Source organism: Bubalus kerabau, chromosome 14, assembly GCF_029407905.1.
Source record: "Bubalus kerabau isolate K-KA32 ecotype Philippines breed swamp buffalo chromosome 14, PCC_UOA_SB_1v2, whole genome shotgun sequence".
In the NCBI taxonomy this organism is placed as follows: domain Eukaryota; kingdom Metazoa; phylum Chordata; class Mammalia; order Artiodactyla; family Bovidae; genus Bubalus; species Bubalus kerabau.
In genome coordinates, this window is record NC_073637.1 from 6922451 (window position 1) to 6938063 (window position 15613).

The window sequence follows — 15613 nt, forward strand, 5'->3', positions numbered from 1 at the left end:
CACCAGTGGGGATTCAGCACCATCCACAGGTTTGCTCCTGTTTCCCGGCTCCAGCTCACTTTGATTGCTCTGAACCCAGGCTCCTGGCCAAACGACCTTATGACGACACTGTAGTTTTGTTCATAGGCAATCTGACAGGGCAGAAGAAACTGATTAGCTTGGGTAGCAGTCCTGTGGGCCTGCTGCCATTTTTTTTTTTTTTAAATAAAAAAACCCAGCTGCCATTTTTATTTTTCAGTTTAAACAGTAAATTGACATCTGATTTCTCCTTCTGTTCCATGTAAATTTGGTCACTGCGAGTCAGTCTTCCTGAGACTAATCGCCTTTACATGTTTTTGAAAATGGAGATTGAATACCTGCAGAGCCAAAGGGAAAACTTTAGAACCAGTAGGATTTAGTTGAAGTGGTTTTGAAAGAGAGGCTTCCTCCTAGACATTCGACAATGTCTGTGGACGTTCTAGGTTGTCACGACGAGGGAGGTGCTACTGGTGGCTAGCGGATAAGGGCAAGGGACGATGCTAAGCTTAAAATTAAGGTGAAATTCCTATGATCTTAATCCTGCAATGCACAGGACACCCCCACCCCATTCCCATCAAAGAATCATCTGGTCTGAAATGTCAATAACACCAAGATTCGCAAAGTCTGAGCTACAGCAATGCCATCCTTGGGTCTTGGTATGAACCACTCCAGGCCATTTTCTCTGAATTCACTTTGACACTATAAGACAAGCAAGAGCTCTTATGTGTTCTGATTTATTTTATCTTCACTGGTATCTGGTGTATAAGAAACACTTGCCATCTCCATTTCACAGATGTATCAACCTTGGAAGAGAGGCTATAGAGTTTGTTAAAACTTCTTGTAGAGATTAATAATTGCTTCACAGACTAGAACTCAGTTTTTAGTTCCCCTAATCTGTTATTTTGCTCTGCTGCTTGGCACCTTGAAACAATAACACTTGACTTTTTGTCTAGAGTTATATCTGAATGAACTATCTAGATTTTGGTGACTGTACTGATTAAACACATTATTATTTGTAAAACACATCAAATGTTTACTGTCAATGCCATACATGGCAAAGAAAAACTAAAAAAAAAAAAAGGAACAATTCACTTTATGTCTGAAAATATACTGCAGTTGATGTGCGCTGAAGTCCCATTTGCATATAATTTGATACTTATCTTGTGGTGCAAAAATGTTAGTCTCTTAGATCTGCAATGATACAGCTGAGGAGTCTGAGCCATCTGCTGAAAAATTCCCTTGTTTTCTTCTTTTACCTCTGATTTATTTAATGTGAAAGAGGCAATGCTGCCAGTTGGATGGAGGGTGAGGGAACACCAGTGAAAATGTCAGATGTACAAATCACAGGGAAATGTGGGATGCTCTTCCCTAATGCAAAATGAAGATAGCTTATCAGCCTGTGGATCTGAAGTACAGAGGTGGGATTCCTAGTCTCAGTAACAATTCTTCCTGAATGCATACCACTCACAGAGCTGAACTTCGGAATCAGTCATACGACTAATAATTGCTGGAGCTGGGAATAAAACAAGAATCCTCTCTACCAGAGTCATATAATTACAGAACATTAGAGATGGGAAGTTTTTAAAGGATTATCTGGGATGTGTAAACATTTGTAAACATGATCCAAATTATTTTCTGAATGAATGAATGGGCACATGGTAAAAAGTTTGTGAAACCAACGCCTGATGCAGGAAGAAATTATAATCCTAAAGGGACGCTTAGAGCAGGAAGAAGAATGAAGAATTCCATTAGAGATGTGATCTCAGAGTTGATGTGTGTGTGTGTCCGGGCATGTGATGAGGCAGGAAAGTTGTACCCAGAGGGTTGAGGTCTAGTTAGAAGGAAAGTTTTTTGTAATAAATATAAAAGATGTAGAAAGGATATAAAGAGGCAAATATGTCAGATGGCTGGAGGGCAGGAGAGTTGAGAGAGATGGACTAGGGCCTCAAACAGTTTTTGGTGCCATTGGGCACACTCTCTATGGTGCCCAGCATGAGTATCAGCTGTGGCGACAGAGGGGCTCTCGGATAGCAGTTTCAAAGAGCTGTGATGGATCAAACAGTCGGGACAGTTAATTACTTGACATTATGAGTATGCCTCAGTTCCTTAACAAAGAAAAATAGGAACACATATTTGTTAGTTTTTTTTTTTTTTTTAATTTGTCTCTGGGAGGATAAACATGTACTGATCCATGATATATTTGCAATAATGAATAGCTATTACTTTTATCTGTTGTTAATAAAGTACAAGGGATAAGATTAAGCAGGAAATACTGAGAAGATAATGCATTTTCAATGGCCTTAAACATAGTAGGAACTCAGTAAAGCTTTCTTCCTTCCATGTGGACATGAATTTGAGCGAACTCCGGGAGACAGCGAAGGACAGGGAAGCCTGGTGTGATATGCTGCAGTCGATGGGGTTGCAAAGAGGTGGACGTGACTGAACAACAACACAGTCTCCTTTGTGATTTACATGGTAATTATTTGATGCACACCAGCTTTCCCAACGGCTTGAAATTCTTGGGGCAGGATATACAGAAGTCCTCCGAGCAGGTCTATCACTTAGCTGGTTCCACACATACTCAGTGTCTTCCCTTCTACCCTCTCTCTCTCTCTCTCTCTCCCTCTGCTTAAAGCAAAAATATGTGCAAAATGAGCACCAGGGAAGACAAGGGAAGTATGGCCATGGTGATGGTAATCGAATGCCTTTCTTGTTAAATGTTCATTATTCAAGCCCGTGGGCATCTTCTTGGGAGGCTCTGGATACAGTTTAATTTTTATTTGAAATTCTCCTGGTTGAGAACTCCTGGGGTAAAGTCCAGCCAGCAATGGATCTCATTAACATATCCATCTCCACGTGCAAATATCTACAGCTCCCTTGTGTTGGACTCCAGAGGGAATCTTTATTACTGGGATGAGCTATATCGAGGGTGACAATCTTTCTAGTGTCATTAGGGTAAATGAGGTGGTAATGGAAGTGCAGATTATAGTGACTTCAATCATTTATTTCATACTCCCCCATCAGGGTAGCTTTTACAAACAGCCAGCGTCCTTAATTGAAATGTAAATGAATGGTAAATTATGAAAAATGTATTATGAAAAAGAAAACATGACCCAAATAAAAGATCAGAAATAAAAGGTTTTATGAAGTTGAGAAAATGAGTCTGAAATGTTAATTGCTTGGCAGGGAATAGATCACAGGGTCAGGGCATGGGAGAAGGAAGGAAGAGGAACATTTCTATGTCCTTTTCTTCTCTGGAAGATGGTTGTGCAGCTGAAGCCCTGCCAACCTCCCCTCCTGGAGACAGAAGTCAAGGAAAAGAAAAGGAAGAAGAATTAATGTCAAAGGAGGCTATTGGAGGAGTTGGTGAGGGTGCTGCTAAGCCTTCCAGGACGTGGTGTCCTCTTTTTATGATAAATCCTTTGGATGAATAAAATTACCTAGAACTAGAACAGTAGCCAGCAGCACATTTGAAAGTTTGATTGACCCAAGTTGTCCACTTCATCATGCTCCTACTGCTGCTAAGTCACTTCAGTTGTGTCCGACTCTGTGCGACCCCATAGATGGCAGCCCACCAGGCTCCCCTGTCTCTGGGATTCTCCAGGCAAGAACATTGGAGTGGGTTGCCATTTCCTTCTCAATGCATGAAAGTGAAAAGTGAAAGGGAAGTCGCTCAGTCGTGTCCGACTCTTGGCGACCCCATGGACTGCAGCCTACCAGGCTCCTCCATCCATGGGATTTTCCAGGCAAGAGTACTGGAGTGGGGTGCCATTGCCATTTCATCATAGACTGTAGGAATTGTCTTTGTCGAAACATGAGTTAGAAAGGAGTACACAGCATGTAAAAGATGACGTGCCATCATATTGCACAAGTGATCTTTTGAACCTGTAACCCAGAAGGACCCAGGGGCCTTCCCGGATGGCCCTCCCCAACAGCCTCTGCTCCAACCCCTCTCTGAAGGACCCGGAGAACAGTATCTGATCACATTTCCTGAGTAGTTGAGCTGTTCTCAGATGTGAACAACCCCCCACCAAATGAAAGATGTTAATGACTTAAGACCTTGAGCACACAGCCCCAGACCTCCCAGAGCCTAAGGACTGATAGGGTAACCCGGATACCACCCTCTGTAACCCTCCTTTGTCACTTGGCTTTAAAAAGAGCTTTGCCAAGGCTTCAGGATCTAGGGGCTTTTTAGGACATGAGCCACCTGTCTTCTTGCACAGCCCTGCAATAAATCTTTCTCTGCTCCAAATTCCATGGAGAAGGCAATGGCACCCCACTCCAGTACTCTTGCCTGGAAAAATCCCATGGATGGAGGAACCTGGTAGGCTGCAGTCCATGGCGTCTCTAAGAGTTGGACACGACTGAGCAACTTCACTTTGACTTTTCACTTTCATGCATTGGAGAAGAAAATGGCAACCCACTCCAGTATTCTTGCCTAGAGAATCCCAGGGATGGGGGAGACTGGTGGGCTGCCGTCTATGGGGTCGCACAGAGTCGGACACAACTGAAGCAACTTAGCAGCAGCAGGAGCAGCTCCAAATTCCAACATCTCATTTTGTTTGGCCTCACTGTGTGTCAGGCCCATGAACTTGTGTTAACAGTCCCGTTTCTTTCCTCCATTCCAGGAGGGGCTCCACATAAGGGAAGGGGTGGAGCTGGGTTCTGTGCGTGATGGAGTTGGTGTTACTCTATTTGGAATCCCATGGTTTACAACTCGTGCATTAGGGACACCAGTAGCTTTGATAAGAAAGTACATTATCTTCCTTTGCTACTATAACCAATTCCTACCAGCTTAGTGACTGAACACCACAAAAATGTATTATTGTAAAATTCTGGAGGTCATTTGTCCAGAATCAGTCTGAGGGAGCTGAAGTTAATTCATCAACAAGGCTGATTTCCCCTCAAGGATCTAGAAGACAATCTGATCCCTTGCCTTTTTCACCTTCTTGAGGCTCTGTGCTTATGGTCCCTTTCTCAGATGCCTCCAATCTATTTTCACCTTTGCATCTCTTCTCTCTGACCCTAACCTTCCTGCTTCTCTCTTATAAACAGCCTTCTGACTATCTGTGGTTGCCAGGATAATTCAGGATAGTATGAATCTCAATATCCTTAACTTAATCACATTCACCAAGTTCCTTTTAACATCTAAACTGACATAGTCACTGTTTCTAGGAGTTAGGAAATGAATGTGGTTGAGCATCTTTGTTCAGCCTACCATAGGAAGCTATTTAGATATTACTCATCAGTGGGACTGACTTTCAGGGAGATGCTAAAGTAGCTGTGTTTATCTCAAACAATTGCCTGACGTGGAGTAAAAGGAAAGGAATGTAATTATGCAAAAACACACCATTCCAGACCTCTCCGAGATCATGGCCCAGGAGCAGATTCTAAAGTGCGTGCTTGTCTGAGTCATGCAAACTGAACGTCGACAGCAGGTATCTGCAGGTCCTTTTCTTCTCTGAATATGTACCCGGAAATAAAGAGATGAGTCAGAATGGTCCCTTCCTTCAAGAAACTTAATGTTAAGTAAAGTTAGAGATTAAATCAATGCCTTCAGTGTTTCGTGACAAGTGTTAATATATTATTAATATGTATCTGTGAAGAGGAGCCTGAGGCCAGATCAACTGTGTCTCTTTCTGGAAGGGTTGGTGGGGAGGCCAAGAAAGATCCAGAGTAATGATGGTTTCATCTCAGTGGAAATGGAAGAGTTTGCCAGCCAGCAATGAAGGGGAAGAATGTTAAAAAGTTGCTTACTGTCTACTCCACAAACCTCTCTCTAAAGATTTCAATGGACACACATTATGTTTGGTCTCCATGGTATAGTCCACCTGAGTAAGAAACAGGTGATATTCATTAAGCAGAATGTCCAAGAAAAGAATTATGGTCTGGTCTGTGTTCTTTGCTGAGTCTGTTGGTTTTTAATTCCACACGGTCCACACAGAGATACTCCTCACCTTGCTTCACAGCTGTTCATTACTAAACACAGAAATAAAGGCTTAAATTCTGATCCTTATATTCTGAGGCTGGATCACTTGGGTTTCTGATTAAGTTGTTGCCAGTAAACAAGATGTTCTTGATAATTAAAAAAAAAAATACAATAATTTGGAGGCAGGTGATGGCTGTCTGATTTCCTTGCTGTGAAATGGAATTATTTGGAGGAGAACATAGTCCTGAGACTAATTTTCACATACAGTAAACCACAAAATGGGCTTCCCAGGGGGCGCTAGTGGTAAAGAACCCACCTGCCAATGCTGGAGATGTAAGAGAAACAGGTTTGATCCCTGGGTGGGGATTGCTACAAGAAGTATGTGCTTTTGAGATCAAATAAAAGCAAAACAATGACTGTGAGCAAAATTAGAGAATGACAGACTTCTGGCAGGATAGAAGTACAAAACCTTGATGAAGAGCCTGGAGGTGTCTGTTATTATGGAGACTGATATACCGAGCAGGACTTTCCTATGGGGTTTATGGACACAAAAACCTTTCTGTATCCCACATTTCTTGATTACAGGTAATAGGTTCCATGCAGCCTCTATGACCTTCCCTGAGTTCCACTAGGCAACTTCAAAGAGTTGTTAAGTAGGGAAGTGAGGGGATGCAGAGACAAGGGAGGAGCAGTTAAAAAGCAAACAAACAAACAAACAAACACAATAGTGCATCATTAGGGCACAGTCCTGGTTCCCCCTTATGGGATACACATAACAATACCTTTGAGCTGTTTTGCAGATATTGAAACCCCCACGAGAAAGAAGTTAACACTATGCTACCTACAAGCACAGAGACCTCAGACTTTGGAATCAGAAAATTCATGATGTTGACCTCCATTTCAATGGATGTTTACAATGATGTAAACACTCCATTTGCCTAACAATCAACCAATCAGAAGAATGTCCACAAACTGATCACACCCCTTTTGAACCATTACTATAAAATTCCTCACTACCCTCTTCAAGTGGAAACACATATTTGTGAGGGTGTTAGCCTGGTATAGCCCCCATTGCCTCAGTTCAGTTCAGTTCATTCACTCAGTCATGTCCGACTCTTTGCAAATCCATGGACTACAGCACACAAGGTTTCCCTGTCCATCACCAACTCCCGGAGTCCACCCAAACCCATGTCCATTGAGTCGGTGATGCCATCCAACTATCTTATCCTCTGTTGTCCCCTTCTCCTCCTGCCCTCAATTTTTCCCAGCATCAGGGTCTTCTCCAATGAGTCAGTTTTTCGAATCAGGTGGCCAAAGCATTGGAGTTTCAGCTTCAGCATCAGTCCTTCCAATGAACACTCAGGACTGATCTCCTTTAGGATGGACTGGTTGGATCTCCTTGCTGTCTAAGGGACTCTCAAGAGTCTTCTCCAACACCACAGTTCAAAAGCATTAATTGTTTGGCACTCAGCTTTCTTTATAGTCCAACTCTCACATCCATACGTGACCACTGGGAAAACCATAGCCTTGACTAGACAGACATTTGTTGTCAAAGTAATGTCTCTGCTTTTTAATATAACTGTCTAGGTTGGTCATAACTTTCCTGCCAAGGAGTAAGCATCTTTTAATTTCATGGCTGAAATCACCATCTGCAGTGATTTTGGAGCCCTCCCCTCCCCCCCCAAAAAAGTCTGACACTGTTTCCACTGTTTCCCCATCTATTTCCCATGAAGTGATGGGACCAGATGCCATGATCTTAGTTTTCTATTTCTCCTGGCAATCTTGATTCCAGCTTGTGCTTCATCCAGCCCGGCATTGCTCATGATGTACTCTCTGTATAAGTTAAATAAGCAGGGTGGCAATATACAGCCTTGATGTACTCCTTTCCAGATTTGGAACCAGTCTGTTGTTCCCATGTCCAGTTCTAATTTTTGATTCTTGACCTGCATACAGATTTCTCAAGAGGCAGGTCAGGTGGTCTGGTATTCCAATCTCTTGAAGAGTTTCCCACAGTTTGTTGTGATCCACACAGTCAAAGGCTTTGGCATAGTCAATAAAGCAGAAATAGATGTTTTTCTGGAACTTTCTTGCTTTTTTGATGATCTAACGGATGTTGGCAATTTGATCTCTGTTTCCTCTGCCTTTTCTAAACCCAGCTTGAACATCTGGAAGTTCACGGTTCATGTATTGTTGAAGCCTGGCTTAGAGAATTTTGAGCATTACTTTATTAGCATGTGAGATGAGTGCAATTGTGCATTAGTCTGAGCATTCTTTGGCATTGCCTTTCTTAGGGATTGGAATGAAAACTGACCTTTTCCAGTCCTGTGGCCACTGCTGATAAAGCTTTGAGGAGAAATCAACCCTTCTGCATGATTCAGGTTACAATTTTCAGATCCCTTTCTCAGATCCTTTTTTGGTACCCTTTGCTTTAGACAGGGTCCTGCATAGAATTTATTTTCTGGACTCTGTTACTAAAGTTTTAAATGTGAACACTCACTCAGCAATGCATGATTATTGTGGATGCGAGATCTATCAGTTACCTTTTTCTGAGTAACAGATCATCCCAAAACATAGTAGCTTTGTGTGTGTATGTGTGTTAGTCACTCAGTTGTGTCTGACTCTTTGTGACCCCACGGGCTGCAGCATGCCAGGCCTCCCTGTCCATCACCAACTCCTGGAGTTGACTCAAACTCATGTCCATCGTGTCGGCGATGCCACCTAACCATCTCATCCTCCGTTGTCCCCTTCTCCTCCCACCTTCAATCTTTCCCAGCATCAGGGTCTTTTCCAATGAGTCAGCCCTTCACATCAGGTGGCCAAAGTACTGGAGTTTCAGCTTCAGCATCAGTCCTTCCAATGAATATTCAGGACTGATTTCCTTTAGGATGGACTGGTTGGATCTCCTTGAAGTCCAGGGGACTCTCAAGAGTCTTCTCCAACACCACAGTTCAAAAGCATCAATTCATCATCGCTCAGCTTTCTTTATAGTCCAACTCTCACATCCATACATGACTACTGTAAAAAACATATCTTTGACTAGATGGACCTTTGTTGGCAAATGTCTCTGCTTTTTAATATGCTGTCTAGGCTGGTCATAACCTTTCTTCCAAGGAACAAGAGTCTTTTAATTTCATGGCTGCAGTCACCATTTTCAGTGATTTTGGAACCTCCAAAAATAAAGTTTCTCACTGTTTCCATTGTTTTCCCATCTATTTTTTTTTTCAAAAGTCATTGTTTTTGCAAAAGTCAATATTGTAAAAGCATTACAATATTGCTTTTGTTTTATGTTTTGATTTTTGATTTTTTTTTTTTGGCCATGAAGCATATAGGTTCTTAGCTTCCTGACCAGGGATCAAACCAGTACCCCCTGCATGGCAAGGTGAAGTCTTAACCACTGAACCACCAGGGAAGTCCCAACTTGATGGTTTAAGATGACATCACTTAAACCTCAGTCATTTGGTGCTGGCTATTAACTGGTTTTCTCTTATCATTAAGCTCATCAGCTCAAGCTAAATTAATGAATTAAGGAAACAAGAGAATGTGAGTGGAAGCTGCAAGAAATTCCTTAGGCTTAGGGAATGCAGCAATGTCACTTTTTCCACCTTGGCCAACTGATCATTAGCACGTGGTCTGGAAGAATCCGCCAATGGCAGATTTCTATAGGGAGTGACACTGGACTTGACTGGTAGAGATGAGCAGAAAATTTAATATCCTTAATATATTTTGAGTACTTACTATACATTAGACATGATTCTAAGATTGACATATATTGTCTCAGTTAATGCTCAGAATAACCATAGGAAGAAGGCATTATAATTTATTCTTGTTTATTAGACAAAGATATCTAGGCACCAAGAAATTAAAGTATCTTTTCAGAGGTCAGACATCCTCTAGATGGAAAGACTAAGGTTTGCATAATTCAAAAAACACATGCAACCCAGTGTTCATTCACTATTAGCACTGTTTACAGTAGCCAGGACATGGAAGCAACCTAGGTATCCACTGAGAGATGAGTGGATAAAGAAGATGTCATACGTGTTTACAATGGAATATTACTCAGCCATAAGAAGGAACAAAACTGGGTCATTTGCAGTGATATGGATGAACCTAGGGTCTGTTATACAGAGTGATGTAGCTCAGAAACAGAAAAACAAATATCATGTATTAACACAACTGTATGGAATCTAGACAAATGGTACCAATGAACCTATTTGCAGGGCAGGAAGAGAGATGAAGAAGTAAAGACAGACTTGTGAACATTGGTAGGGAGAAAGGGTGGGACAAACTGAGAGAACAGCATTGACAGATGTACATCACCAAGCTAAGATAGACAGCGAGTAGGAAGCTGCTTTATAGCACAGGGAACTTAGTGTCAGTTTCAGAAGGGAGTGAGGCTCAAGAGGGAGGAGGTAGATGCATACTTGGTGTTGATTCACATTGTTGTAAATCAGAAACTAACACAACATTGTAAAGCAATTATTTTCCAGTTAAAAAAATGACAGTTTAGTTCAGTCACTCTTTGCGACCCCATGGACTGCAGCACACCAGGCTTCCCTGTCCATCACCAACTCCCAGAGCTTGCTCAAACTCATGCCCATCAAAAAAAAAAAAAAAAGACACTCCAATCCAAAAAAAGAAAAAGCTAAGGTTTGTTTCCAAGTCATCAAACTTTAGAGTCATTTCTTACAGCATTCTGTAAGGATCATAGTGATTCAACAGAGAGTTGGAGAGACTGCAAAAGGTCATTCATTCCAGTAAAAGGAGGCAGCCTGTCCAGACTGCCTGGGGCCAAGAGGCAAGGCATGGAGAAAGGGCACTGAAGGAAAATGGAAATAAGAAGCAGATGGAGAGGCATGAAACACATATCCTGGTTAGAACTGGCAGGACAATGTGTACCGCATGGAAGATTTTGGTTTTCTACCTCAGCCATCAAAAAATAAATACAGAAAGGAGAAGGGTCCATGTTTAGTCACCATGTAGTTTTTCAGTGTGTGGGTATTTGCCATTCAATCTCATACTCTGGACACTGTAGTTGCAGCATCCTGCGCCTTCCAGGTTGACTGGACTAAGCCATGCGGTGATCTACTGTTGTTACTTGCATTTCTTTTGTATTTCCTTGTGTTCTCATTGATAAAGTAAGGTTACTTAAAGTTACCCTTTTGCAAAAATGGCCATATTCTTACTGACAGTCTGCTTCTGTCTTGCTTGCATCATCTTATTCACAAATAGCTTTTCTTGGGATGCATTTTTCCAATCAGAAATTTAACATTTAGAAAAATGTCACGGATCATGAGTTGGAAATGGTATTGAAACATCCATTAAGCATCTGAACACATTCCTCTCTCAGGTTAAAAACAGAACAAAACAAAACAACACAGTAAGAAACAAATCAAAAAGCTGGTGGTGACTCTGAGTAGGCAGGAGCCCAACCAGGATGTGACCTATGTTAAGCATTCAAAAGTCAGTAGAAGAATAGCCTCCTTAAGCAAAAGTGTTCAAGTTCCCAGGGAGAGAAAAGACATACAAGAGTAAAAATTACCAAGTATTTCTTAGTGCAAGGCTGTCCTCTTTTGAAAATATTGAAAGCCAGCGTAATGTAAAATATATCTAGTCATGCTATTCCGAACAGTAGTCTGATTGCTGGGATGCCCTCTTTCTGGAATTTCCAAGCTTATGGGAACTATGCTTCAATTACTGTCTCCTTTCCTAACATGTGACTCTAAATTCAAAGATGAGTACATGAAGAATTGAAGGAGGTTGTGTATCCAATGGTGATCAAAGTTGGTTCTGCTTTACTATGATTGAGGTCAGAAGAACTGCTTTGGGCAAATTATGTTTTATAAAACCCTCCCTTGAGTCAAAAAGTTATAATTATCCCTGGCAAAGGATGAGGGCTTTTCTGATAGCTCAGTTGGTAAAGAATCTGCCTGTAATGCAGGAGCCTCCCAGTTTGATTCCTGGGTCAGGAAGATCCCCTGGAGAAGGGAAAGGCCACCCATTCCAGTATTCATGGGCTTCCCTTGTGTCTCAGCTGGCAAAGAATCCACCTGCAGTGCAAGAGATCTGAGTTCTATCCCTGGGTTGGGAAGATCCCCTGGAGAAGGGAAAGGCTACCCACTCCAGTATTCTGGCCTAGAGAATTCCATAGTCATGGGGTCGTAAAGGATGAACAGAGGGCAGAGGAAGAAAGGGACAACATCGATTAAGCTGGTGGGTCATTTATAAAACCAGCAGAGAGCTTTGTAGCCATGTGTAAGTCACTTTTTCCCTCAGAGCCTCTGTTTACTTTTGGAAGCCAGGGACTAATAGTATTTTGCATTGTTGTCAGGATTTGGTGGTGGGGAGGGGGAGTATATAAAATGTTGATTAATGTTGAGTGCTGCATAGATGTTTTTATAATGTGAATGTTTACCATGTGTGTAAAAGAGTGAAATGAAATCCATTGATTGTGGTTGTGGATATTCCGTAAGAGGATTCTATAAAACATAATTCTATCAGATATGGAAAAGCTTTGTGAGCTGGAAAACCCAATTTCCATGTCAGGGAAATGTTTATGGGTTGAACTGTGTCCCCTAAAAGTTGAAGTCCTAATCCTTAGTTACTCAGAATGGGAGCTTTCTGAGGAATAGCATCTCCACAGATATAATCAAGTTGAAATGAGGTCATGAGGGTGAATGCTATGCAGTATGACTGGTGTTCTTATAAGGAGAATAGGGTACTATTCTCCTTATAGTATAATAAGGGTATTCTTATTTGTTATTCAAATGAGGAAATATAAATAGTTGCTTAATGCATATTAACAGTGCCTGCCTCCAGTCAGATTGTTAGAATGTACTTAGTGATCCAAGAATTCTTCCCCAGATGTTTCTGACTCCAAAACCTGCACTTTTTTTACTGTTTGGAGGAGAGTCACCTGGTACCAAGAGATGTACATAGAAGAGAGAGGAGAACACGGAGACTAAACTTGACCGTGTCTTCTCCGCTCTTCAGATGATGCTAATGGGTACCAAACTAAAGCAACGTATCTTTCATCTTCCTTTCCACATAGTCAACCACCAATCAGTCTCTGGATCAATGCTGCCTTCTTGTATGAATATCATTTATCTTTGTCATTTTCTCTGGAGTAATTATTATGATTTGTCTCCTCAAAAAAAAAGCTATTAATGTCAGTCTATCACAAAAAAAAATAATTAAATAGAAACATTTCAAAGAAATGTCACAACTGATTATAGTTCTAATTGTGCTTGTTCCCAAGTTAAGTACGACACTGCATATTACTGGGTAGAAACAAACCATAAATTATTGTATTTATGGCATGCATTACAGCACAGAATTGCAAGACAAATTCTTATGACAGGCATAAAAGAATTATTCAGAAATACTTCTCTGTGTGGTGCCAAATTTAGTGATAATTTATAGCTGTCTGAATTTCTACACCTGCTGCAAATTCCCTCAGATCCTCAAGTTTGACTGATTCCCCAGTGGTGGAATTTGAAGAGCCTTTTTTTTTTTTTTTAACCTGTGGGGAAACTGTGACTCTTGCTGTGTACTTGAGTACAAAATTTTAGAAATCTAGACATTCAGCCCTTGCCAAGACTTGACTGCTGCTGGGACCAAATAACTCCTGTTATCCCAGGAAACTTGGGATCCAGTCTGTATCTGAGTGAACATAACCAGTGTTCTTACAGAGATGGATTTAGTTAAAAAAAATATGGTCATTTATTTATTATTATTATAAGATTATAATAATAAGTTATATATTATTCTATAATAATAAGTTATATATATATGTATATATAAGGCAGAGTAAGAGAAATATCATATAGTATTGCTTATCTGCAAAATCTAAAATGAAATGATACAAATGAACTTGTTTACAGAACAGAAACAGACTCACAGACTTAGAGAATGAACTTGGGTACCAGGAAGAAGAAGCGGGAAGGGATAGTTAGGGAGTTTGGGATAGATACGTACACACTGCTATATTTAAAATAGATAATCAACAAGGTCCTACTGTATAGCACAGGGAACTCTTCAATATTTCGTAGCAACCTAAATGGGAAAAAATTCTGTAAAAGAATAGATCAGTTCAGTTCAGTTCAGTCGCTCAGTCGTGTCCAACTTTTTGTGACCCCATGAATCGCAGCATGCCAGGCCTCCCTGTCCATCACAAACTCCCGGAGTTTACCCAAACTCATGTCCATCGAGTCGGGGATGCCATCCAACCATCTCATCCTCTGTCGTCCCCTTCTCCTCCTGCCCCCAATCCCTACCAGCATCAGGGTCTTTTCCAATGAGTCAACTCTTCACACGAGGTGGCCAAAGTACTGGAGTTTCAGCTTTAGCATCATTCCTTCCAGAGAACTCGCAGGGCTGATCTCCTTCAGAATGGACTGGTTGGATCTCCTTGCAGTCCAAGGGACTCTCAAGAGTCTTCTCCAACACCACAGTTCAAAAGCATCAATTCTTTGTGTATTTATATAACTGAACCACTTTGCTGTACACCTGAACCTATCACAGCAGTGTTAATCAACTATATTCCAATAGAGAATAAAAAGTTAAAATAAAGAAGCTATTTATCCATAAACTCAGTAATTGGGATCTTTGATTTCTTATTTATAATATCATTATACTTATGTTGACAATCCGAGCTTCCCTGGTGGCCCATTGATAAAAATTCACCTGTGACGCAGGAGACAGGGGTTTGAACCCTGGGTCGGGAAGATCCCCTAAAGGAGGGTGCTACCCTCTCCAGTATTCTTCCCTAGAGAATCCCGTGGATTGAGGGGCCTGGTGGGCTACAGTCCATGGGATCGCAGAGAGTCAGACATGACTGAAGTGACTGAGCATGCATGCATGTGTTGACAATAATTCATTTTTTCTGTAAAACTTACCACTAATTTCTATAATATGCACCTACTCCATTACAAACTTTTTTCTAGTACATCTAATACCATCTTTGCAATTCGGGGATCTGGTAGCAGTGGTTACATCATAAGGAGGGGAAAACCAAAGCTCAGTAAGATTATGAAGGCCCATAGATGGTGAGAAAAAGCTAACATTCCCTCAATATGTCAGGCTGGCTCTAAGCATCCCAAGTTTAAGCATCCTTTCCTCAGTCTCAGAGACAATTACTATCACTCCCCTGATTTACAAACAAGAGCCCTGGGGCATACAAGAGTGACAGGAATTATCAAAAACCTCACAGGTGTGAGTCTCTATCTTTGGGAGTTGTCTCATAAGACCTTATATTAATCTTTAATATGTTTGCATGAATTGGAAACTACAATATACGGAGAATACCACTTTCTCCTGCCCAGCCTTCAGGTCCACGGTGTTGAATGCCAGCTCTCTGATTTTCCTTTGAGAAGACATGTCTGTGGCCTTGTAAAGCCGTATTGGCAAGTTGGCCAGGCAAGGGGTCCCATCCTCCCCCTCCAGGGCGTGGGATCATGATCTAAGCTGAGACAGAGATGCTTTAGAGCTTGTATCTTGATTCAGATAACACAAAGACAGAGGGTGATTACAATGAATGCATCCAAATCGTGGTAACACAGATAAAACATTCCATAACCTCTGCTCTGCGAAGAGCCTTATAGCTGCCTGGACTCCAGTCTTTCTTTATTATTCAGTTCAGTTCAGTCACTCAGTCATTTCTGACTCTTT

General features: G+C 41.3%; 1 protein-coding gene across 9 annotated transcripts in view; it reads left to right on the forward strand.

The window, feature by feature from the left end:
* LOC129626560 (uncharacterized) overlaps positions 1-15613 on the forward strand; it is an 87835-nt gene that overhangs the window by 32302 nt on the left and 39920 nt on the right. For 2 of the 9 annotated variants that reach the window (XR_008702032.1, XR_008702024.1), the window contains one exon: positions 12809-13119. The exons of 5 other annotated variants lie outside the window; for them this stretch is intronic. The gene's annotated coding sequence lies outside the window, so the exon portion shown is untranslated. Of the gene's footprint in view, positions 1-12808; positions 13120-15613 lie in introns of those variants that run through there. 2 more of the 9 variants (XR_008702034.1, XR_008702025.1) reach the window with 1 other exon arrangement.